Source organism: Hesperophylax consimilis, chromosome 12 (assembly GCF_061612785.1).
Source record: "Hesperophylax consimilis isolate HC1 chromosome 12, BYU_Hcon_1.0, whole genome shotgun sequence".
Classification (NCBI taxonomy): domain Eukaryota; kingdom Metazoa; phylum Arthropoda; class Insecta; order Trichoptera; family Limnephilidae; genus Hesperophylax; species Hesperophylax consimilis.
Genome location: NC_142847.1, coordinates 38,262,468 through 38,290,110, shown reverse-complemented (window position 1 = coordinate 38,290,110; position 27,643 = coordinate 38,262,468). Strand labels below are relative to the sequence as shown.

At 33.4% G+C, this 27,643-nt stretch overlaps 1 protein-coding gene across 4 annotated transcripts in view; it reads left to right on the top strand.

Moving 5' to 3' along the window:
• The window catches only part of IRSp53 (Insulin receptor substrate 53 kDa), a 554,295-nt gene that overhangs the window by 148,314 nt on the left and 378,338 nt on the right, over nucleotides 1-27,643 (top strand). For 3 of the 4 annotated variants that reach the window (XM_089638412.1, XM_089638411.1, XM_089638409.1), the window contains exons 1-2: nucleotides 7,342-7,758; nucleotides 9,248-9,295. The exons of the other annotated variant lie outside the window; for it this stretch is intronic. The gene's annotated coding sequence lies outside the window, so the exon portion shown is untranslated. Of the gene's footprint in view, nucleotides 1-7,341; nucleotides 7,759-9,247; nucleotides 9,296-27,643 lie in introns of those variants that run through there. 4 annotated transcript variants of the gene reach the window in all.

Below are 27,643 nucleotides of genomic sequence, written 5' to 3'. Positions count from 1 at the left end.
AGCAGGTTAATCCACATCGGTCCTATTCTCATTATCCTTTTCCTCCAAATAATTTATTTGTCTCACTCTTTCCAAAAATCTGAGAGGAAGTTTTTTTAAAGTCGCTGTTTTAATTCTTTATTTCCAAAACTCCAGATTTCTTGAGGCGTGGACCAAAATTACGTAGAACGTTGGAAATCAATCGTGAATAAAAAAGTTATATTTTATTGTAAAACGCTTTTAAATAATACATCAACATAGTATTGAATACCACTTCGGAATATAACATCAAAAACCGTTTTTTGTCCTTGAAGGTATAAATCTTTATAGAAATCATTGTTCCTATAGCAGCGGATAATTAAGCAAAGCAATAATGATTTATTCAAAAGGCATTATGAATGAACGTGTTTCAATTATTGCTCAACATAAAGTTATGCTTGAATGCAATCATAATCTAGGTGATCGAGGTTTGTGACAAAAAAGAGAACTTATTTTTATACTTGGTATTTTCTGACTTGTGTTGTTTTTTTTTTAATTCAAAATAATCAAGTTGTTCTTTGATTAGAGGTTGTTGGCGGAAATTATTGGTATTATGGCAAATAATAAAGATTTTTGACCAAGTCCCGGTCAGTTAGAAAACGAATAGATTGGTATTTGAACATACGAGTAATTTGATGAATAATCCGTGTAGTTTCTCGACGGTTTAATCACGCTTAGGTTTTAATCGAATAGTCAAAAAATTGTTGTTGTAAAAGCCACGATACCTTAAAAGGACATTGCGTAATGTTGGTCACAAAAACATTGAAGGTCAAGCAATGTTAATCCATAGGAAGATTTGATCAATACGAAGTGGAGGATGGCATTGTTTCTCGTGGCTTACAATCCTTGTAGAAGTAAAACTTAACGAATTAGTTGCTCGGGTATTAGCGACAAAAATGTTTGGATGATGGTCAACCTAAGATAGATAATCGATTTAGAAGGATATGTTATTGTTTTAATCAGCAATTAAAGGGTTTGATATTAATTCTCGAATCAAATATGTTGGTAGACTATCTAAATCTAACCGATTTGTTGATATCTAACACCCTAGAAGCCAACCAACCTAGCAAGTGACAATGAAATGAATTTAAATACTCTGTAAATTAAATGTCACCGCCAAGAAGGTGTATACCTAATGTTGCATGTAATTATTTTTTGCAACAATGCACTGATTGATTTACTCCACATTTTATTTGCCGATATTCCATCCCGTTGAGGAGAAATTTAGTAAAGTATCACGCCGACTTGCACTCGATTAACTTTCAATCTGTACGGAAAATCTCCGGGTGTTTACACTGAACACTGAACACCTTTCAGCCGAATAGCGCATACGTTCGGAACAGCCGCCAATATTTCCACGTTAAAACGTCACTGCGGAATAAAGTTCCAGAGAAACGAGTCAAAAACAGCAAAAAGAAGAATCTAAACAGTTGTTCGTTCACTTGTAAATATAAAGGTTTTGAATTGTGAAAACCTTTCAGTATTTGTTGCTACATTTTTCTTTTTTGAAAAGTAAAGTTATTTAAAATATATATCCTAGGAATGTTCAATGCCCACAGTTTCTTCTTGAAATTCTGCAATCGCTGTTAACTGTTGTAGACTTTCTGAAAAATGCTGAAATTTTTTTAAAACGCTTGGGTTTCAATGAAAAGGTTTACTTTTAAAGTAATTAAAATATTTAATTAATTACCAGTACTTTTGAATACCTCGCAAGGGTCCCAACTGCCCGGAGCCAGCAGGAATATGGCATACTTAATTGGGGCATGTTGCGAGGCTAAAGATAATGAAGGTGATATAAAATATGAAGGTTATGAAGTGTCTATCTATTCTTCAAATAATCTGTTTACAACTGAATGTCAGTATTAATTTTAAACAATTTACGACATGATTTCGTTTTCGGAATTATAAAATTGCTGCCAGATCTTTACATTAAAGGCCCTAAAATGTATTTTAGGTAATCCCGTCGTGCTCATTTTAAAATTTTGGTGTCCAGATATTATTCAGGTGACGGATTACTTCAATTACCAAACGCAATTTTGTTACCAAAAAATACTTTGGTGGTCATTTATATACTTCAGAGAGGCACAAATTGCTTTTACATTTAAAAAAAATTGCAGAAAGCTGTTTCACTGAATTCGACTAAGCATATCTACCAAAAATGCTAAATACGCCGTGAATATTTAAAATTTGAACTCCCGCGGTAATACATTCATTCGGTCAGAACGGGAACTGCCAACAAATTACCAATGGAGTAGGTAACCCTTTTTAATATTCCCAGAACGCCTCCGTCCGTGTCGCGGTTAACTTATTTCTGTACAAGTTGTTAACTTATTTCCAGATAGAACAGTGATTTAACGGGGGTACAGGCTGCTGTTTAACTACGGAGGATGGGTTGTTTGGGAGAATTTTAATTGTTCTTCAAATTTCAAAGTTAATTTTCAAGTTCTGTGAATGATTTTTTCAAGTTCTGTTATTATTTCAGTTCTGTCTAGCAACTAGCCGATAATAATGATATAATAACAGAACTTGAATAGGACTTTCACGGAACCCCAAATTGAAATTTGATGAATTGTTCAAATTCTTCGAAACAACCCGTCCTAAGTGTAGTTTTGCTCATTTTTTGCAATGGTTTAGAACACTTCAATTTTTCTTTGTAGTTTTCTTTAATCTGTTCTTTTTTCTCTCCTTTTCCTTCCTTCCTTTCTTTCTACCACTCCGTCTGACACTTTCTCTAGCCTCACAAGTATTTAAATTGGGCTTCAAACTATAATGAATAATGAACAATCCATGCAATAATTAATATCCTTAAAAAGGAAAGTTCCACTGGCTATGGAAAGTTGGAAGTCTTGCGGAATTATACAAAATACAATCCCTAAACATTGATGAGTCGAACCCTCAAAAAAGGCCTTAATAGGTAGGAGGTCAGTTTAAGGAGAAGTCAGGAACGACCCAGGAAATCACTGTAAGCATGTAAGTATGACAGAGAGGATATAGATAGAACATGATAGGATGAAGAAGGGAGTGTGAGGAGAATATATCATGCCGAGTAAAATAATGGAAGAAGTTTAGTGTGCTCCAGGAAGACAAGAAACGATAAGGAGATGTCAAGATTCTGTATAAAAGAATATTATAAATCTTATGTTTCCTTGGGAATGAAGCAAATAAGAGCTCTCTGACTAAACTTTTTTGAAAACTGCGTGTTTTCTAGAAACTTATTTAAATCCACATAAAAGATATTTGGTCTGGCCACACACAGCAAAATATTGGCAAACCTTAACGGTTAAGTCCGCTTACCCACATGACAAATAATACAATGTTCAGCTAATGATTATTGTACATTGTACACTTAGCATAGGTATTGTGACCTTAGCTAGGAATTCCGTTGTATTTCCAGGAGTGTGTTACGACTGAAGTGTTAATAGTGCCTACTTGTTGCCAGGTCGGGAGTTCCGCAGGGATTCAACTTTCGACCTCAATAATATTATGTAAATTCAAGGCCATCGAGTGAATATTTAAGTAAATAATATTTATACAGTGATTCACAAACTTTTTCACTCTGCCGGCTCTTTTGTTCAATTAAAAGCTGGTATCCCGTGCCCTAGCTCAATATCGTAGCCAAGTACTTAAAACTTCTAATAAATTGACTGTTTAGTGGATGAGTTGTCCGAAGTATCAGGTTTCCACCCAGGCGTTGCGATTTCAGGTTCGATCGTCTACTTGTTAAGTCCCCCAAAGGAGTCCAAATTTTACTACACCACTGCTCACGTTTTAAAGTAATTTTGCTGCTTTATCGCGAAACTATCCTGAGACCTGGAAGAAAGGATTCATGAATTTGTGATAGGGTATTTCCGTAGCCGTCTAACTAACCAGTGGCATTCTATAGCTCATGATGTTGTCACAACGTTGCAACCAGTTAGAACCATTTCGGAATGTGCGGTTTTATAACGTTTTTAAAATAAATAATTATAAATGAAAATATTAATTTTACACATTTTTAGTACAATGATCAGAATCAGAAAAATAAACTTTCAATCTTCCACAGATTCTTAACTGTATTTATAGTTTGTGAAAATACCCAATGAACTTGAAATTCCTTCCTTGTACTAAAAAAGTTATTTCCAACCGCTATGCTAATCGTGATGTCCCGTTCTTCAATTAAAAAATAAATATTCTTACATTTATGTTTTCATCTAAGTCTCTTATCAACCTTACCTTGCCTTGAGCATTTTGCTTCTAAGTTTGTCAACCACTTTTATAAAACACCTCAGAACGAGAAAGTCGCTGAGGTATTTTCCTCCGTTATCTCAAAGGTACTTATTTTAACCGCAGAACTTTACGCTTTACATTAAAAAAACACTTAACCTGCTAAAAAGCTGGTTCCACCATTTAGACAAGAATATAATCTGAAGCCGAATTCCCGTAAACTCTCATAGCTCGAGCTCCTCCAACCGTCTTTCTTGTATTAATAATGAACGCATATACACTGAATAGTAGGTACCAACGATTGTTAAAATGAGAAGACGCAATTAAGTATTTACTAATTATAATACAAATAGTGTAACTATCTTGAAGAAATTTGGATAGTGGATTTTATAATTTTTTTAATGGGATTATTCGCATCTCGATTTTAAATAAATGAATTTATAGGTAGTTAGTTTGTCTCGTTTCTGAGTTGCCCTAGAGAAAGACCGCTATTGTTACGATTTTCAACAGTTAGTAATTGTGAAATTTTAATAGGAAAAAATGAAATCTGAAAATCAACCATTCATTTCTTTCTGAATACAGCACAAGAGTGCCACAAGAAGCCAGTGAGAATATGGCATCGTCAATTAATTGAGATATGTTGTTAGGCTGATGATAGTGGAGAGGGGAAAGAGTTGGGGAAGGGGACGTTGGTGGAGTATCTGGCTATTTGGATATGGTCACCAAACACGTCTAAAGCAATTTCAAGCAACTTTATAAATGGTGGTCTTACACCAGGGCAATGCTGACAGTATCTTCTTCCTATATTAGTATCTTCTAGTATATTATTTTATAGGAGTAAATTGTGAAATAACAGAAGATAATCAAATAAAATAGACTTCAGTGCCTTACTCCTCGACCGTGGAAGTCGTCAAATGTATTTATCTTAATGGCCTCCATAACGCTCTCATACAATGATAGGTGTTATTATTAAAATAGTTAAATTATTATTTTTTAGTTTCTCCTGATTAAAGAAAAATGTAATTATAAATGTATTATTAAGTGTATTTTTTGTTTGAATCACTAATTCAACTGAAAAAACAACATGAACTCTATTAGTCTTATTAACTTGCTGTATAATTTCAATACTCCTGAGCTCACAAAAATTTATGGGAACATTGATTTTATTGCTTTATGTGCAAACCTACACGAAAGAATAAGCCACAAGTCACAAGTCAAAAATAACAACCGTTATCGAAATAAATAGCTCGGCTGGTTGCCTGCTTGGTTGGGTGTCGCAACGCCTCTAGTTGCTAGTTGCTAGTTGCTAGTAGTTGCTAGTTGCTAGCGGCTAGCCGGCTCGGATAAATCACACGCAATAGTGTGCAAGAGTGCACGACAGGCACGTCAGGCATTACAGGCATTACAGGCAAGCCGCAGCGACTAGTAGGCAGAATAGACTATCGAGCGTCTTTCGTAACGCGCTACAAACGGCTACGGGAGACTAGACAGTATGAAGCGAACAGGCTGGTTAGGTTGCAGTGCAAATTGACGATTATTTAGGTAAAGAGGAAGAGGGTGGATTAGTGAAAAGAGCGACTCCACATTGAATAAGATGTAATTACACTACATAAATATTTTCTAAATTAATTAATGGTTGTTTACCAGTAATATAAAATTAAAAAAAAAACGTTTATTAGTAAGGCCCATAATGTTCCAGATATTATTAAACATTACCATTTTTTAAATTCTGTTATTTTTACGTGTTACAACTTTTTATCCTTGTCAAACGTTTTGTCACTATTTTAGTAGCATAAACATCATAAAAATAATTTATACCCACTATAAAATACTGCGAAAAATGATCGAATTTTTCGACGATGTCAGAAAAATTCAATTCCTTATTTCTTTAAATATATTGAACTGCGTGAAATGTGAACATAAAAATTCTTATCTCATTGTCTTCAATTTTTTTAGAGATGTAATAAAGTAACACTCCTAGAGACACCCACACATTTTTGGATGATTTATTTGATTCGCAATACGAACTGACAGGTAGCCAACTTTGCATGCAAAAGCTACTCATCTCAGGCGCGTGGGTTTATGCATTGTTACAGCATTACTATACAAGTAAATAAGCACTACTAATAGTACATAGGTGCCTCTGCAATCTGCAATACCTGCATTACTAAGCAAGGCCTAGAGAGATTAATGCGCAATTGTTCCCAATGAGCTATACGCATGCCTACTGCCTGCAACTATCTGTATAATTATTGTACTTAATTATCAAAGGAATCAAGAATGGATGCAGTGGGCGTGTTTTTGCCTAATACTCGAGGGATGATGGAATATTCCTCACAGGTGCAAGGTGACATACACAGAATGATCTATAATAAGTCTAGAAATGTCATTAACCGTCGGTACCCACCTTCAAATATATAAAATCTGTAAATTATTTCATCACTGTAAAAAAAATATTTTGCCGCTTGCCTTGAATTTTAACTGCTTTATCATTATATCTTTATATTGATGCATGAAATTTAATGAAATTAACGTTGTCTACTGAAAACAGATTTTTTAGTTTTCATTTGGGAGTGATCGATAAAGTTGACTTGTACTATATTAACTGTTACAATATTTAAATTAGTATAGTACTAGTTTGCAACATGTTTCGCTCCATTTTCCACTCTTCTGGGATTTATAAACTTTACGGAAGCTCTCTAGACAGAACGTCCGTTTTAACATTATGAAATGCTAACATAATTTTATTTGATTATAAGTTATGTTGTACACGAAGTAGTGAAGTAAACTTTGATTTGAATGATTTAGTAGAACGTATTCACGTTAATATAAATCAATCAAAGCCTTAGCACTAAGAGGTTTGTCTTTAAGAACACGATATACAACGTAATACACGAAGGTCGAACGGGCAATAAAAAATAACTGCCTCGTTTATGTATTAGTGTCTTAGCTTTGTTATTTCAATGGAATTGCGCAGAGATCATAGCAACGTATATTTTGTTCCTGCTTACATATTTATGAGATATGTAAGTAATTACATAGGTATTATAACATATCTGTACCGGTATGGAGGTATAACAAGTCTGATCGTTGTTTATACAACCAGTATGTTCGAGATTCTCCATTGAGAAGGTGAAGTTTTCGGTGTTGCAAGGTGTTTAGCATAATTACCAGGTATCTGGGATACAATGAGCTGTCATACCAACCTACTTACTTAGTTTTCGTGATGAATTACCTACCTACAGTAGTTGTTGTGAAAGTGTTTTTTAGATTTTAATTCTAACTGTTACATCACACGAATGGGCAGGAATTAAGATAATAAAAGTGAATACAGGTGATGTGTGTCACGGTTGATAAAACGAATTGTTAACATTTTTACTTTCAATCTTTGAACCAATTATTTTATACACGCCACCATAACTCTTGTCTACACATTTTTTACGTTTATTGTTTATTTAACCTTCGTGTTTTGGTGTTCCCTTTCATTTAATGAATTATAAAGTCAGTGTGTTTTTGAAGCGGCTTAAATATCGAATGGTGAGTTCTGACATTATAAAATCATCACTTTTTAATGTGTAGAATTTAGCAAAACTCTTTTTAATGTCATTTTCACAGATCGTTGAAAAGCATACAGATAAACAAATTTTTCCATTAACACATTTAAAAAAGAACTTACAAATACTCTATTACTAGTTGGTAAGTTATCTGCCGTTACGTGGTGACGTTTTTAACAGTTATCTTGCCTTTTGCTTTATGTGAAGTATTTGAAGAATTAGAATAAATATTTTAATAGTAGGTACCTTCTGTTATCTATAGAGCAGAAATACTTTTAGATGTGCTCGTTTTACTAATTTTGCTATCAAAACTTAATAATATGACAAGGATCATTATTTTCAATATATTTTTTAAAAGGTTATATAAAATGTGTTCTAAGTCGGGTAATAAATCTACTGAACTTACACATATTAATCACTTTATCGGAATTGAATCAAGTCACAAAAATGTGTTTAAGCAAAAAGTGGGTTTTTTCCTTGTAGTTTTCCGTAGTCAATATGGTTCTTGTAAAAACTGAATCGTTTTCAATCGCAATTCTTTCCTTACAATTTAAGAAAGAGGTCTAACGAACCCAAGCTTGTCCCTTTTTTCCCCTTCGCCAGCAGAAAAGCAATAAAATTGTGGGTAATTGAAAAGCATAAATATCTCCGTTTTGAAAGTGGGATGTTAAATTCATTTCTAACAGTGTACTCTAGCATCTGATTTGCAACTATTTTGACATCCTTCACAAATGAAATTACATTATTATACAATTATGATGACGAAGTTTTAATATTAGTTGATCGATAGTGAATAACCATGTAGTAAGTCAGAAAATGGGAATTAGAAATGAATAAAAATACTGCTCCATCAAAATATACTTGCCTTTTAACATTATGAATTATGTGTTTTGCAAGACTGCTAATAAATATTACCAGATTTAATGAGTAAATCGAGCGTGTTGAGACTTGAGACACAATCGTATATATTGGTATATGACCAAGTGGGCTTAAATAAAGGCGTTTTCGTTCCATCGCTCGAAGGCTTTATACTTCTACGAGGTTGATGACGAAGAATAAGCGCTTTTTGTGGGACATTGTCTTGAATTCTCCATTTAGTCTCACAGGTGGTAATGACAGGCATGCCTCAAGAGCCTTTGTGTTGATATCTAAAAAGGTTTTATATTGTTTCATAATATGAAAAGCATTTTACAGCATTTCTGTTGTTTGCAGATAAAATGAGAGCGTTTAAGATTACGTTACCTACACTTTTTTTAAATTTCTTTTTGTTTATGAAGGGAATCTTTGTGCTAAATCTATTTCAAAATAAAACTGAAGCAATATTGCTTTATCGTTTTTTTGTTTAATTTAGATAATGTTTATTTAATAATTGTAAAAGATAAACAATGTTCATATATTTTCCCAAATGTTACAAAGACTAGATTTAATGAAACGTTAGATTTATTAATAATTTGTATTTTTTGTGTTTTCAGGAGGGGTAAGAATTTATTTTCTCAAAAAGATGACTGCTTTCTTTAATTGTGAGTAAACCAAATCCAATGTTAATATAGACTAAAACATTATGAAACTTTGAATTTATTTTCATAAACTAAATCATTCCTTATTTGCATTAAAGCAGATGAGAAAAAAGACTCCTCGAAAGTTATTAGAATCACAAGGCTAAATAACATCATTTTTGTTATTTTGAAAAACCAAAGAATTTTAACTCAAATCCAATGAATCAGTGTTCTTCAAAGCTATGGAGTATTGTGCGTTATAAGCAATTACTAAAGAAAATACCCTGTTACAAGTAATCACTTTAGAACTTAACAAAATAAACATCTAATTCGCATTTCAAATTCAACTGACACAACTCATTAGTTTACTTTCAAACCTAACACTATTTCTTTTGGGAATAAACATATAATGTAAATAATTAAAAATACCAATTTCAGTTGGGTGTCTGTCTGTAACTCTGGTTCAATGGACTCTAGAACTCGGATGTGCTTGAATATAATTTTAATTTTCAAAAATTGAAACTTATTGTTGAAAAAATTCAGGCAGGCAATAAAATTATTTTCATTGTATTTTCAAAGTATTCTAGTTTGCGCTAGTCCTGAAATTCTAAATATTATTCAGAATTTACAAATTAATCACTGAATGAATACACTGCTTTGAAATGTTGTAATGTCAAAGCTTTCTTCGAAATTCGTCTGTATTGGCAATTTGCATAATAAAATTTGTGAAAAACAGTGTGGTATTTTTGAAAGATAAACTGTTTACCGGATAGGGTTAGCATAAGGCTGACCTTTTGTTTTTTTTCTATTAAAATATTAATAATAATGCTTTAGTTTTTAGATAATGACCTATGAATCTAGCTGAAATAAAGTTTCAGTTTTTTATTGCATTTAACAAAAGTACTAGTTAAAAAGATAAAGTCCTGTATATTTTTTGCTAAAATTTTCAATCACAGATAATTAGTTTGTTGGTGGGCGAAGTGCCGATGGCTGCAACCTGAATGGGGCGCGGAGGCTAGAAAGTCATCGCGTTTTCCATTAGGTAAATTACAAGACCCGTATTTCGTCAAGTACATTCATTTTGTAGCATCACGTTATTAAAGTGTCACCTCTCGACACTAATTGTATGGGATATGCAGGTATTTATTTTAAATAACGACTATTTTTCGTTTTCAATTCTAAAGCAATGTTTAAAGTTGCATAGATTTCATTGTTATTCCCTTTGATTCCGGGTTTAAAACAGTACTTCAATGTGTTTTGTGAATAAAGTTTTAATTTTATACTCGTTTCGATTGTGAGAATTAAATTATTAACTTTAAATCTGTTTGTCTTTTTGCTGTAAATTTCTGTTGGTTTGACTATTTTATATTACTTAACCAAACAAGCACCAAAACGGGGAGAACTGCGAACCTGGGTAAGAAAAGTAAATTTCGTATTTCAATAACTGAAAAGATTTATTCTTGTCATTTTCAACTGATTGAATAGATTTTGCCATTGTCACCTTGGAATATATTAAGAACCCTTTTAAAGATACTCTTTTTAGACTCTAAAAACTTGATCCAAAGATAGTGGATATTACGGAGCGTCACAAATCAGAAATAAATTGACGTTAAAAAGTATTGTTTTTCAGTAGTACGTTTTTTTAAGCCTGACTACTTATATTATTCTTAATATTTGTAACAAATAATAAGTCATTTGTAATACGATATCTTTTATTTAAAAAAAAATGTTGCGTCATTATTCTTTCATACTTACTCGTATGTATGTAATTTATTAAACATTTATTTACCAGACCCATAAAATTCCGCCCCGCGGCTAACTCGTGTTCCATTAACTGCTCGAATGTGTGGTTGTTTTCATCATGTGTAGCAAAAAATTGAAAGTTAGGGTTTTTTATTTTTAAAGAATGTGAACAGGTTTCAATGGTGAATTGTGGGTATGTAATGTCGGTCAGTAGGTGATACAATTATTAATAATTGTCTCGACTACTGATATTTTTTCTTTTTTTCACACTAATTTGGTAGATTTTTTTTTAGAAAAGTACCTAATTACTTCGCTTACGTCCATTTGGCATTTTTCGAATGCTGTAAAAATTTCTATAAATGAAACTTCATATATTCTTTATTATGTATTGGGTCGACAAAAATCAATGGATTAAAAAATACTGTACACAATAAACTAAATAATGATCAGAAGTATGAGGTTTAATATGCCTTAGGTTTTTTTGCGTCTGAACGCTCGGGTTATAGATTTGGGAGTTTATCTAATTAAGTAATTCTATTCAAGAATTTTGACAAAATAATAAAAAATATATTCGGATTATCCATTTTTTGATTATGAAAAGTCTTACTGACACCTACCACTTAAATTTGTTCATAAAATTCAAGAACTTTACCTGCGTATTATTTTAATTAAAAGATCTTCGAATTCTGTACACTTATGTCTACTTATCCCCACATCCTTATATCCCTCCATATCCATCACTATTGAATTCATCCTTGACCGATGGGATCTTAATGAACCTTCGATAAATTTTTGAATTTATGTATTGATGCTTCATCGAAAGTATGTACTGGCGTAATAATTTAGGGACCCGGATGCTGTATAAAATGTACGGTTGTTACACATGAAACACCTAAGATTACATCGGACACACCTACTGGCCTTCAAATACTGTTGTCCATGTTATGAAGCCGTTTCTGCGATACATTTAGGAAACCGAAAGGTATCTTTGGGTTCAACTAAAACATTATATTATAACCGATGAAAAAAATCATATTTGCCCTTGTCTAAAAAAATGAAATCGTTAAATTTTACATAAATTCTTCAACTGATTTGCATAATATGGAGGACAGAAAAAACTTTTCTCTTTTAGTTGTTCATTTTTAATGTCGCAAAGAGCGCCCCTGGGCTCTCTACAAATTTGATAAGTAGTTATCTGTATTTATTTTTATTTTTTATTTATTTAAGGAGAAAATACAGATACAGACAGTAATTAAAAGATAATCTTTTTAAGCAATAACTTGAGAATTCGCCTGCATTCTAACTATTTCTCACGGATTGACTTGGTAGATAACAATTTAAAATATTTTTTGCATGTAAATAGGGAAAAAGTAAATAAGAAAATTATTTTGTGTATAGACAATGCTCAATGTCAAATATTTTTCTATACAAGTGTACAGATAAATCATAATTAATATTGGACAGGAATTTGTTAAAAAAGTACTTAAAGAGTATAGTGAATGAAGTATGTACAAATTTTCATTTTTTAAATAGGAAATTCATGCCATCGTACGTATTTGCTTACCTACTGTTTAAGGCAAAACAAATATTTATTGATCATGAAAGAATTCTGAAATTTTTCATTACATTTTCGTAGATACAAATGCATTTCAAAATAATTTATAGGCGCCCCCCATTTATTAATAATATTATGTTTCGTTTATTTTTTTAATGGTATCCTCTTTTAATATTCACCTAGAATCAGTTGGCTTGTTTTTTTTGCCCTTCATGAATTGCCAAATATTAATAGATTTATTATTTCATTTAGCACACTTTTAACATTTAATGCTATTAAAGGAAGAACCTACCGTTACAGGGCGTCTTAAAACAAAATAGAGAATGGTTGATTTAGTGTCTGTCTCCATGACTTATAGAAAAAATCTGATTATAAAATTCCTCATTATATTTGAAAACACTATACGAATTAATTAAAGTATTTAACAATCATTTTACTGTCACGGTAACTTCTAACATTTCGTTAACTATACGGTAATTTTCACACGATCTTTCTCTATGTAACAGACAACGGAACGTAATAAAAGTGTACTGACATAACACCTTAACAATGCTGTACAAATCGCCGGTTATCAAATCATCGTTGTATTTTCCATCATCTCCATTATAATGATAATTTGTCCAGTAACAAATAATAAAGTTACGTCTTTGTTGTGGAAATGATGGTTCGTCATAATTTGTAATAGTTTGGTACGTGAGATGTTATTATAATGTTAACCTACTCAGATTTTCAGACAGAAATTCACAAAGCGTATTTGTAATCACTAATTTCCGATGTTGCAACGGTTATGATTTAGAATATTTAGATTATTCCTGTCCTTGGATTATGAAAGAATTACACAATATTAGCCAGTATTTTGATGAAATCAAAGCTGCTGTGCATAAGTTTTGCGATAAACTTGAAGTTAGGATAGGAAATCTGTTTATTTAGCATTACCATCCCCACGAAAGAAGGGCAAATTTTTTCTGTCAAAATATTAATGTAATTTAAATTATTACTTATCACAAGTTACAATATGCGAATACAACGGTTTTTTTTATGTAAATCAACTTGTTCACAGAAAATGACGACACGGTAACTCCTCCCATAGAGAAAGTCATTGCTAAAACCATTGTAATAATTGCTATAAAATGCCCTTGAAAATCAGGGAGTAGCAATTAATAAGTCCAGCACCAATTTATAATATACAGGATGTCCGGGGGTAAAGTGCGCTATCTTCGGGGAGTGATTCATATGATAGGCGTAAAAGTTATTTTTGCTTTTTACTTGTACTATCATGTAGAATCACTTCCCGAATTCGGCCCACATTACCCCCAGACACCCTGTATATTTATCACTGAACACTTTACAGCAATAATAATAACACTGAACACTCTGATGCACAGACGTTCGCGCTCTCATTCCTGTATCCCTATCTTACTCTTCCAAACTTACTTACAGAAATGGTCCTTACACCACATTAAACTAAACAATCAATATGGAGTCTCTTTTGCGAATGTGTCGGCTATTATAACATCCACTGTAGTGGCAAGGTTCTGGACATATTCAGCATAAGCCCCCAGAACCGTTGCGAATGTGTCTACTATTATAACATCTACTGTAGTGGCAAGGTTCCGGACATATTCAGCGTGAGCCCCCAGGGGCTCTATTCCTGAATCGAGGGCGCTCGTAATCGCCGTCGAAAGTACGTACGTTGGTCGTCGTTGCTATTCCCGAAATCGGTCGAAGGTACATACTTCGACGCCAAACGTCAAAAGTCATTCCACACAACAACTACTGGGTATAACCAGTAGAAACAGGGCAGCGAGTGGTAGGTTGTTGGCGTTTCTATGGAATTGGCTGTCAAAATCTAGTCTAGCTGTCAATTTTTGTTTTACCGCGCGGATTCCGCAAATGTAAAAGTGGGTGAAAATTTCCCACTTACTAAGTCTTTATCGCAGCCATTTCTGTTTTGAATAACGAATAACTGTTGTCTGTTTGACAGTCACACCATAGAAATCCCAAAAACATCAGGAACATAGACAATATTCACAGGGGTGCCAATATAATGATCTCTTCTACCAACTTCGACCGTTCGACGCTCAAGAATACGTAAAATTGAAACATTCGAAAAAGTTAGTCGCGACGACTAGTAGTTTTTCACTCGAAGACGGCGCATACAAAAACGATTGATCGTTTAACTCCAGAATCGCAGGCCAGAACTGTTGCAAATGTGTCGACTATTATAACATCCACTGTAGTGGCAAGGTTCTGGACATATTCAGAGTAAGGCCCCAGAACTGTTGTGAATGTGTCTACTATTATAAAATCTACTCTAGTGGCAAGGTTCCAGGCATATTCAGTGTAAGCCCCCAGATCTGTTGCAAATGTGTCTACTATTATAACACCTACTCTAGTGGCAAGGTTGCGGATATATTCAGCATAGGCCTCCAGAATTTCACTAAATTTCTCAAATCTCATGACTTGACTTCACTTTACCCATACTTTAATGTCTCTTGTTTTGTTATTGTTGTTTTACATATTTATTATTAGTTGTACACCTGTTCGATACCTGTACACCTTTGTTGTTTAGATACTTATTATTTTTTGTACGTCTGTATTGATATAAATGTTTTATGTTAACCTCCTGTCTGTTGTATATATTCAAATTAAAATAAAATGACAACGGCCAGTTCTGACAAGGTTCGCATGTAACGCATGCAAATAACTGAAAATCTACGGCTAAACCATTTTAGAAATGTGCGGAAATCAAGTTCGCTTCCTCTCTACCCAACGTTAAAGGCATGGCCCCTTATGCTGTGAAGGCCATTAGCTTATTTACCAACACCTTATATACACATATATATATTTGTTGAACGGCGGGTTTTTCAACCAACCCAGCAACAATCTTATCATTTTCCAACATTACAACGAAATTTCCTCATGGTAGCCAATGTGCATAATATCTGGGCTTGATCAACTTTCCCTTCAAATCAATCAAATTTTTACCAATCGACCGACATTTGAGCCATAAATTCCTCTCTTATTTGCGGCTTTCGGTCTATGGAACCTTTAACGTATCGCGTATTGACCCACCTATCGATCAATGGTTAATATTATTATTTCCCGAGATCGAACAAAACAAACATGTAGTGATTAGACTTAGTACCAATGGGGACAGTCTACGGAATAGATAATCCCGAGGTGTGTGACCTTTTTGTTTTCTTTGATTTTCAGTGTGGTGGATACTTGGAAATATTGCCCTGCTGAAATAGCTTTAACGTGTTCAATTACCAGACCTGAACAACCTTCATCTTTCCCATCTCCTACTCTTACGCCTCACAAAATATCCCGCTCGATACAAATAGTCGCTGGCAGCTGGAACTCTTATGTGGTATTCACATTTAATAGTACCTACACAACAAATGACCCTGCACAAATCCCCAAACAGAGAACCAAAATTCTTGAAAAAAAACGGTTTTCTGAACAGAAACGGGCGGTCCGTTTAATATAGATTACCCTATCTTAACAAACGGATTTCAATCTTAAGAGAACAGGCGTCCGGTGGGAGTGCTGTCTTGTCCAGTCCATGTGTCTCTCCTATACTTAAAAAGACACTTCCACACACTATCCCAAAAGATCACAGGAGTTTTCTGTGTGGTACTTTAACTAGGTAATTGCGAATGCCACAAAACCAGTGACCTTTTTCCTTGGAGTTCGTAGTTCCGTATACGGTAGCGTAGGATGATAACGTATTAATAACATCATTATTTCCTGAGCACACAAAGCAGACTGACTACTACTAAGTAGACTGACTAGGGTCCCACCTCTGTCTTTCTTCACTGGACGACCTGTTACGTTAGTAGAATAATATCTCGATTGTTGAGGCTGTAAGGTGCATTCCACAAGGTGCTGTACGGGCTACCTAGCCAGAGGTAATAGTCGGTGGTAGGTGGTTGGTTGCAAGCATAAGGTAGTGTTATTGTACGGACGGTGTTGCAGAACGTAGTGGCCAGTCAGATATCTACTATCGCTGGTATTTAATTAGGTTGCCAGAAGGACAAAGCCGCGAAAGTGTGAATTATTATCGTGTGACTCGGAGTTTGAATACAAATTTATCGCAGGAATATTGCATGTATTAAATAGGTACTCCAAAGAAGACAATGTTATTGTTATAAAGGAAAAAACTTAAAACGCTTGCGGAGAACATGATTTCCACTTAAGCCATAGTTACGCAAATTTGAGCAAGTGATTTTCATGAATTAAACTTAACCATAAATTTAAAGGTTTTTTCAATAATTGTTTTTTGTAAAACCTAAAAATATGGAATAAACGGTGAAATTTATGTGGATGCATTGGCTTAAAACCGCATTAAGCAGTACACAAGTTTCCGTTATTAATATTAATTTGGAGGTATGATTTTTGTAATGAGCGCGGCGGAATCGAAAATCGAACATCCGGGAATTTCTATGCTTGAATAGTTGCATTTACCTAGAAAAAATATTAAATTACGTAGAGATCAGCAGAAATAGTTTTTTTACAACCTGTCGATTGCTATGCTCTGAATCAAGAAATTAAATCGTCATGAAATTTTACATTTTTTTTTTCTAGGTCAATACACTTATTTTTATCTAGCATTTACGACGTTTCCATCATGAGCTATCGAGTTTTGAATAATACAACCAAACAGTCAGGTGTTATATGAGTGAATTCATTATAATGTAATCCTACCGAACGATTTGGCATGGGTCGGGTAGTGCACAGAAATTGGCTGATTTGGTTGGGAAGAGATAAGCGGGGATTTTTTTTGTATTCGCTGAAGCACTTTAACTTACGCACCAGATATAACTTATGCATTCGCTGAAGCACTTTAACTTATGTACCAGATATAACTTATGCATTCGCTGAAGCACTTTAACGTGTGCACCAGATATAACTTATGCATTCGCTGAAGCACTTTAACTTATGTACCAGATATAAATATTGAAAGATATTTCAATGAGAATAACTATGTTAACGGTTTATTAATAGTAGCGTAGAAAAGTGAATTTTCGATTATTGAAGAAGTGCTTATTAAATAAAATATAACAAATATTTTATCAATACCGAGATGAATTTATAAGACTTTATAAAATACATTTTATTTTTAACAGGGTTAGGTTTTGAGTTTGAATCTGAAATCGAGTGTCCCTTTTAATTGATTAAAGACTGTCATTGTACGAGGGAAAGATATTTGACTCTAAATTGGTAAACTGGTGTACGATTTTTTCTTTCGAAAGTTTTTTACGTTCACATCTGTAACGATGAGGTGGAAAAAAGAAAACCAAGGAGGTGTTCATCAAGCACGTGATCGGGTTTAACTGATCTTATTATAGATGGTACTGTCCTTAACGATATAATAATAATCTCTTTGTATAAAGAAGAGTATCTCAGGCGGTGTAACTTTGATTTTTTTATATATAAATGTACAATTTTCAAAGCAAGATGAAGGTCACTATCTACACGAGATTTGAAAACCACATTCATCCTCTTTTCCCACCCATTATATTGAATAAAGCCCGGGCAATGCCGGAAACTTTAGCTAGTAGCGCTTATAAATACGTGCGTATTTTACTTCGTTTAGTTCCCATGAACCTATTTACTGATTTTTAAATACTCGGTTTACTGATCGTAATTTTGACTTTCGTCATGTGACGCAAACGCATATTATGCCAACAAAAAGCATAAAAAACCTAAACACTATAACTTTGATTATTTGTACATAATATCCTATTGCTTGTATTACCACCCAAATATGGAAATTATTCAAACTATTCTGATTGACATACACGATCACCTATAAAAATACGTGGTTTTTTTTAGGCCTGATACTTTATTTTTTTCTAGGCTTATAAAAAGTCTATCTATCAAAAAAATGATCGTCTGCTGACAAGGCCAAGATGTGTTCTACTTGCAGTATTTAATTTAAGCATCTGTAGTATTTCTAAATGTTCAAACAATCAAAATGTTCAAACCAAAAACACCTGATTTTGCAATACTTGGTATTGGATCGCCTTAACAATAAATACTATTAGCAATATCTATCAATAAAATTATTGCATTCACTTCCACTCAAAAGATACTTTCACGGATAAAATAATTCCAGAATGCTTCCTGTTACGATGAAACCTACAATCTTTTTGTAATAGGTGCTATAAATTGGTGATATTTGCATTAATATAATAGTAGTTCTCATTATCTTTCAATTACAGATAAATGTTAATATATTCAAATATTTAAGTATGTCTGGTTTGTTGTTTGTTATGTTAGTTATAATTATAACTTCTGGAGTTATTTTTTGCTTGCAACTTAATTTTAATAATATGGTTGCAATTCCTCAAGGTTAACTGGAGTGTTTAAATGTCATGTATGTGACACATCGTAATACCGTTCATGTCAATTTAATTATTACAACACGGATGTGGAATGATATCATGTTATGTATAGAGTACTTAAAATTGACAGAGGGTTTCTTATAAAGTTGTGTTATCTGAATTCATATTGCCAAACAACTCATTGTTGTATTTATACTAAACACGTAGGTATTATAATATATGTATATTAAAAAATAAATGATAAAAACTATCTACCTCGGTTTTTTGCTTCTAAGCCATGTAGGTGGTTTGGTTTTATTTAAAAAAAAACTTCCCAGTTCCAAGATGTGTACATTATCTTTTTGACATTTTCTGATTGGGGATTCTGTTTGAAAACTTTAACGATTCTTTTTGAAAATAGTAATGGGAGCCACTCCGTTTACAACAATCCTCAACTGTACAGTCATTCAGATAATAAAACTATCAGATAACAGAATAATATTCGATCAATGGTCGGCGGATGATAAAACATTGACTTTATTCTGAAGACTAAATATATTCTTGATGACAGTTATGTTTTAAAATAAATATTTTATGGTGAACGTAGAAAAGATAAAAAGTTAGTAGGTACTGATTTCTAAGATACAAGATTGAGTACGTGTATTGTTTATTCAAGCAATTGAAAACGTCCTCTAATAATTTATTCAAATATAATAAAATCATGTAATATTATGGAATTGAACTGATTAATAAACCTAAGCCAAAACTTTTTGCTTGAAGGTTTTATTCCCCAGCTTGCAAATAAATCACTGCCTGATAACTAAAAATAAGAATACATTTTTTTGATTTTGCCTTTGTTCGGAGGAGTTCCCGTGTCGAGACATACAAACACTTTGCAATATAAAATATTGGAAAATGATAATTTCAAAAAAATCTAAATATTGAAGACACATCAGGTCAAGGTCACATCAGATGTGACCGTTTCCATTTCTGATTTTTCTGTTTCAGACTTTCGTTTATAAATCACTAATATTGTCTTCAATATTTAGATATTACAATTTGAGGTTTTACTCAATAAAGTCATTCCGAAAATAAAATTTAAAAAAAAAATCATCTGAAAATCTACGCGTGAGATCGCACAGTTAGAAAAAAAGAGACAAAAATATGTTTTATCACAAAATAAACAAACAGTTAGTTATATAATTGATTTTATTTGAATCGTGATTATTTTTTCGGTTTTTGGGGAAACCGGTCCTTACATTGAATTTTTGCATAATGTGCTGGGAAAGCCCAAAACGCAGCGAGAGTATTACGGAGGACATTGAGGTGATTTTACACAAAAAACGGCGCTATACAAGTCATCCAATTATTATAATAATTTTTTTATACTTCCGATTTTGTTGTCCGGGTTAAATCTTCCCCAAAGGAAAAACTTAACCCTTCCACACACTTTTCCACAAATGATCATCTAGTCAATCAACATTATATAAGTGCATTATATAAGCAAAATAAATACAAAACAATACAAGAACAACACGTCAACTCACCAGAGATCAAATGGGAAAATAATTCACCGACTCCAGATATTTTCATATCAGAGGGTTCGGCTCGGTAAAACTTCTAACAGGGCCTATAAATCCTACTGATCCCTCAATATAAATAATATATTTAAAAAATCTTTTTTTATCCTACATGTATTCAAAATGACCGAAATTATTATTATTATTACTATTGAAATCCACAAAACTCCATAAATAGTAATAGAGACGACGCAAATGGGGGTAAGTTTAATAGTGCTTGGTATACGGTATTAGACGGCCACACCAAAACTAAACGCACGAAACCACAACAAGTGAATTAACGCTTGCAACACGGTATCACCTTAAAATTCACAACCACACACAATATACACGTCTGCCCTGATGACGCACAATGTAACGTTGTCCGAAACATTGGCTAAAGAAGAAGGAAGAGCCCAGGTTTATAACTCAAAAATTAATCTTGACAAAAGCGGTACTGAATAAGTTGAGTCCCTTTGACGTTATGTTCCCAGAAATATTCCGCTTTTTTAAACATCTGTTAAACATTCCATCACATGTAACCTATGATTGACACAATATACAGCTATGTACGTACGACAACCGCCCAGAGGTCACGGCTGTTAAAAATGTGGTAGATTTGCATTGTTATACAAGACCTCGCGCTGTTTTGACTTAACAATCTCGCGCGATATGCAAAATGAATGCTAATCGACTGATAGTGATGGCGCACCTCAAATTCCAACTGCTCGTTCTCTGAGATTTATATTCGAACGAACGGATTCAGATACAGGTTGTACCGTTTAAAACGAAATTAAAAAATCTTAGGCACAATCGATGAATAGTTACGACCCTTGGCTGGGAATCCGGAGGTCACGGATTCAAATCCACAAGTAAATTTTATTCGGTTTTGTGTTATTTTTACTTTTATTATAAATTCAGAATAATTTGAATTTATAATAAAATGCGTCATGTTTCAGAGTAGTAGACCATCATTCAGATTTGAAACATTTCTTAAAATGGCTTTAGCCGTGTTTGGTGAGTTGCCAAATCTGAATAGCCAGGTACTTCTCCACAATCCTCTTCTCATATCCTTCCCCTCCTCAATACTTTCAGCCTCACAACATTCCCCAAATGGGGATGCCATAGCCTCACAGGCTAGGATGGTTGGGTGGAGTTGTGACTCTAAAAAAGACTCCTCACAGCATCCCCAAAGATAAAATATACCCCGACAAAAATAATTTTCCTCAGGATCTCCTGGGTGGCGTTAATTTAAAAATAAAAACTTTAAAAAAAATAAACAAAACCTACATAATAATAATTAAATTGGAACACCTTATATTAATTCTACTAACAATCACGGTACCTGCGTTTAAATTCATTCGCATTCCGATCTGTGGTGATTGTGACCCAACAACACTTCTTATGCAACATTCCTTCAACGAATGGAATGTATATCGTAATAATACCATTACATATTATTTAAAATTGGAGGTGCTTTGTGGTTTCCTCCCAGCGCTGATTCATATCATGGATTTACAATTTTTTATTCGAATGATTAATTTTCTGCATGTTATTATACCTATACAATATATTATAATATATTATATAAATATATTATTGTGTGTTTCTCTTTTTATAATGTACAAAATCTATGCGCGGTTAAGAGATTCATTACAGTTTATTATACCATACGAATCTTAAACATTAACTTGGCTCAAGTATTTATACATAGAGTCTTATAATAAAGACGAACACAAGAAATACGATGTGGGCGTGTTTCGTTATCCAATCTGATCATTCTCCGCTTAAATTTCAAATACAGAGCCGTGCTATATTATTATTATGAAATATTAATTTCATTCAAATAGGATATTCGATGTCAGACAAGGGTAACAATGACAGAGCGCGTGCTAAATGGGCTAGAACCAATATGTAATCAGTGGCGGCAATGGTTTCCATTAATTTACATGGAAAGCATTTCTAGAGTGTATTTTTTTTCAGTGTGTAAAATAACCGATGAGAGGAATTAAAGAAATTAAAAAATAAAACTCTAATATTCCACATACTCTGTATTCATAAGAAAAGCTAAATAAAACACTAAAATAAAATTAAACCCGAAATAATTGGCCGTATAAAATAGACAAATGTGAAAATCTACTATTATTTGTAAAATAAGTGTTATTTATAGCGTTCGTGTTTTTGTATGGAATGAGCACAACAATAAATATATAAATATTAGAATTAAATCACCCAGTAAATATAAAACTGTTTATTTTATTTTCCTATCAAACTTTCTTCCTTGCCCATAGCCCATCCATAAATCAGTTGCTTGTTTTAGTTTTATCTTTCTACTACAAATATATACATATAATATTGCAACGGTATTTTGTAGTACAAGATATTTAATTTCTAACTTTCTATCAATAAATATGGAAGATAAAACCTCAATAACAACATAATATTAATGTACAGATATGTACCTACTTTATTATAATATTTGCCACATTGATCAGTATTCTAGAATTTGCAGCAATAATTTAATCTTGCTTGTGCAAATATAATAAATATGTTTTTTATGTGACAGCTTTACATTTGCAGCCCAAGTAATTGGTTAAATAAATTAACCGTTGACATTAAGTAGCTTGATTCATTAATGTTATCGGACATTTCAAGAGATAAATGCTTTTTCTGAAGACTTTTGATTTGCCTTTTATAGGCACATTGGTTTTTTTTTGAATACCACATTAATCCTCCTTTTGAATCCCACATTAACCCTCTGCAAGGCGTGATAGAGGCTGGAAGTATTTTAAATCCTGTTTTAAAGTAAGGAAAGGATGAGAAACATACGTTTATATAAGTGAATGATGTGGTAAATAATCTTCCAAAAACTATTTTATTTTAAAATTAAAAAGTCAAATGTTTTGAAGCATTGTATTTTTAAATTTCTCTACTAGTAACACAAAATGAAAACTCAGTCACATGTTAATAATTTTTATTTCAGCAAGATAATAAATTATATACTACATAATAGGCTAAATCATTAAGGTATTAGAACGATAGAATTTTACCTTGCATGATATAATTACGATCCAAAATGGCATCACAATACGCATAATCCTGACAGGGACAAGGTTGCATAGTGAGCTGGTAGGTCTCCTTGACGCACTCGACTTCCTCAGGAGTGAAGGCGGGAAGACGAAAGAAGCTGAAGTCCTGATGGGCTATATTCTGCTTGAATACTGCGGGGTAGTTATCTTCCCTTAGAGCTTCCCTTAGAGAAAATTAGATGGCCGGACCACCCTGCCTAGAAATTATTTATTAAGCATGAAACAACAACATCCTTTTAAAAATATATATATTATATGGTAGTGAAATGAAATCAATGACAAATTAAAAACGTTTTCCTACATTGTTGTTTGTAATGTCGTGTCTATACGTCAATTACTGTGAACTCGAAACCTCTTTCAAAAGCCGCGATATCGGCAGCAGAATTTGGATTTTCTGGTTCATTTTAATCAACGTTAATACTCATTCCCACTCTTCCTGAAAACATTGATGCAGTGAATTCATATTTTTGTTGGTTGTGTCCACATTTTCGTTTCAATTGATCGATTCATAACACTTTTTCAACACAGACATTTGGCCAGAGACATTGTTGATGAATTACATGTAAAATAACAAGCCTACTCTTCTATTAACCATTTTGCATTGCCCTGAATACATCGTCATAAAGATGATAGATCCTGGCGTGTGATTTGACCAGAGTATGTGCTCACAAGAAGTCAGCTATACATAGGAAATTACCAGAAATTATTAATATATCATATCTTCACAAAGATGTGTATTTTATTTTCACGACATAAGAGGGTCATAGAATGTTTATGTTGATTTTTTTACCTGAGAAATTCAATGCAGTAGCCTTTCCAGCACCTCCACCGTCATATCCTTGCTGGCATACTACGCTAGGTTCATTTGAAAGTCAACCACTTTTGACATCTCCAAATGCGCTGAAAGCAACCCGAGCATAATCTGTGAAGTATTTTTCGATCGGGGTTTCGGCCACCTTTCGATATGCAATATTGAAAATATTTTTAAAACAGACCAATAGACGTATTTGTTAAAGACGCTTACCGATGGATTTTATCGTACCTATAACCTGCAATGACCACTTTACACGAAACTTAAAAACTAACTTAATTAGAAAAGGTGTTTATTATAAAACTTGTTGTTACCTCACTTTTTGTTTCACATAAAAATATTTACTAAAAAAATTGAAAACCTAGACAAATATATTTCTCATGTTAAATGTTCGTTTAAAGAATTATTCATTTTCTTCGGGAGTGTACGGTAAACTTTTGTATTGAAACTGAAAGCGTAGTAATATCTCTTTCTAACACTTTTTTAAATATATATCTGGCTAGGAGATATATCTCCAGAAACACCCTACGAGTATTTGACATCTTGAAGAAATATCTTCCGCATTTGCTATAAGAGTAAAAGCAAACTTTTGATAAAATGTATCACTTCTGAATATAAGTATCTAGTAAACGGGATGATAATCAAAGTCATCTGTCTACTCAAGAACTGAGCGCATATATTTATTGATAAAATGCATCACTTCTGAACATTAGTATCTTGTGAACGGGATGATAACGAGAGTCGTCAACTCAAGAACTAAGCGCATATATTTATTATTTATTTAAATAACTTACGAGTATGTGGTAATCTTTGTTGGCATTTCGACGAGGTTTGAACCCACGACCTCTGCGCCCGAGCCAAGTCACGAAACTTACTTATTAGCTAACATTGGAAATATAGCTTTTGTGGTTACATCATAACAATGAGTATTAATACAATATCGATTCAAAAAAATATATTAAACTAACAATGTAACGATCACGCCGTTTCACCGTAGGGTAGGCAGAGAAGATGGTCTGACGAATAACTCGGTCTCGGCACACATTCCTTTCCTCAATCACATACAATTCGGTTATTCTGACTGTTGGCAGTGTTGTCATGGCCCGACATAAGTATTTGGTTTACTTGATTGTGCCATGTCTTCTTCGGGCGTCCTCGCCTTCTTCTACCATTCACATTTGCGTCATATTCTTCACTTTCGATCCATTCTTCATGTATTTGATTGATATGCCCAAACCATTTAAGCGTCCTTTTATTGATCTTACTCGTAAGTAATTGCGCTTCGGGAAATCAGTCTCTAATTTTGCGGATTTACACATTTCTCACACGATCATAAGTGATTTTATTAAACCACGCCACAGAGATTTAATATCTTCAGCAGTCAGTCTACTTTCATCCTTCCTCTGCCAGCTCCATGCCTCACTGTCATACATCAGGGTAGGTACCTGCACTCCATTGCGGACTGCTGGCTTTGTTACCTTAGATCCGGCAGTGAAATACAATGAAATACAATTAAATATTAATGTTTGTTAAATGTTTACTAAATCCATTAATAAAGACAACCTAGACTATTCTCAAACAAAAATTTTAAACAGAAAAAAGTTGTGGTGATACTCTGAGAGCAGAGGCTCAGCAAGGCTAAGGTCCTGGGTTCAACTCCTAGATGCGACCGTATTTATTTATAATTTTTCGTTTGAGAATCACTAACATTATATTCAATGATTAAATATTACAATTTGATTTTTTTTCATTAAGTTATTCCAAAAATAAAAATAAATCAATTTTTGTGGTACCACACAGGATTCCCAACCAGCCAAATCCAGTGAAATATGGCATTCCCATTGAGGGGTATTAGTGAGATTTAAGGATTCGGGAGAAAAGAGTAGAAATTGAAGAAAGAGGTTAAAAACCTTGTTAATCAAATATAAATGTTTAGTAGTAGTTTCGTCGTCGATCATCATGTCAACTGGGCTGTCGACATGTCTACTGGGCTGTCGACAACTTCAAATTATTTTTGTTGTTGCATTATCAAAGATGGTAAAGTCAACTCGAGTAGGTAAATTTACCACATGTAAGAAAAGAAAGGCTAAAATAAATGCCCTTTATGGAAAGGCATTTATTTTCTTATTATTAAAGATATTGTTTCAAAAATTTGAATTCAAAACAGCATTTTTGAAGGTGTTTGGAACCATGCAAATATAATTTGTAACATAGTACCTACCTACCGACGCGCGACGTAAAGACTTTTACCGTCTTCGATATTATATCGTTAGTTATGTTTTTTACATTTTCTAAGATAACAAAATTATATAGTTTTCAGTAAAAAGTTTTTATGTAAAATTTAATGATTACAAACATAGTCGGAGACTTCTTCTTTGTATTCAAACCCTTAGAACAATAAAGGAATATATCTGCCATGTTCCGAATATTGAATAAGGGCTGTTTGTTCGTGTACGGATATTTACTAGTTGGCCTTTTCCCTTTCCCGGTTTAGAAACCTCTGTCACAATATTAGGGCATGCGTACCGGACCGGACCGGACCGAACCGGACCGGGTTAATTTGAATGGTCCGGTTCACAGAGAAGCGACGTGATTGGCTGGCTCACGTAGCGGCGATGGGCGATTAACCATTCCTGGCGCGATCTTCCCGCTCCACAGCCCTTGGCAATCAAACGCCATCAGGTAACGGAACGAGCCAGAGTTATTTATCGGGCGGAGTGCGTGAGTGAGTGGAGGTGTCAATGCACTCTAATTAGGTTCAGGATGATACGGAAAAATACGGCGAGCTGTAGATACAAGTAGTCTTTTGTTGGGGGGAGATTCGATACCTTAATGAAAACGTATGTGGAGTTATCTGTCGTCTTTGTTACTTTGAGTGAAATATCAAAGGAAGCCTTTCGATTTAATCTATCTTCCTATGTGACATTTGAAAATTTACTTCGGCTATGGAAAAACACGTAATACAAATAAAAATATTTTATTATTCATTAAATGAATTTTGAGGATTACGATGCACACCGTAATATGCAGGTTCCCACGCGAGATATTGCTTTGTACACTTTTTTAAGAGACGTGCCTGACTTACTTCAACCAAGGATTTCTGAGGTTATTTTGAGTTAAAAAAGTTGAAAGGTTTTGATATTTTTGTTGTTTGGTTTTGGTATTGGACAGCTAGAGTCGGGATGGGGGATTTAGCGGTTCTCGGCTTAGTAATCAGTAACGACATTCAAAAGAAAAGAAAATTAAAAAAAAAAAATCTTCTTTGAGACCAACATTTAATACT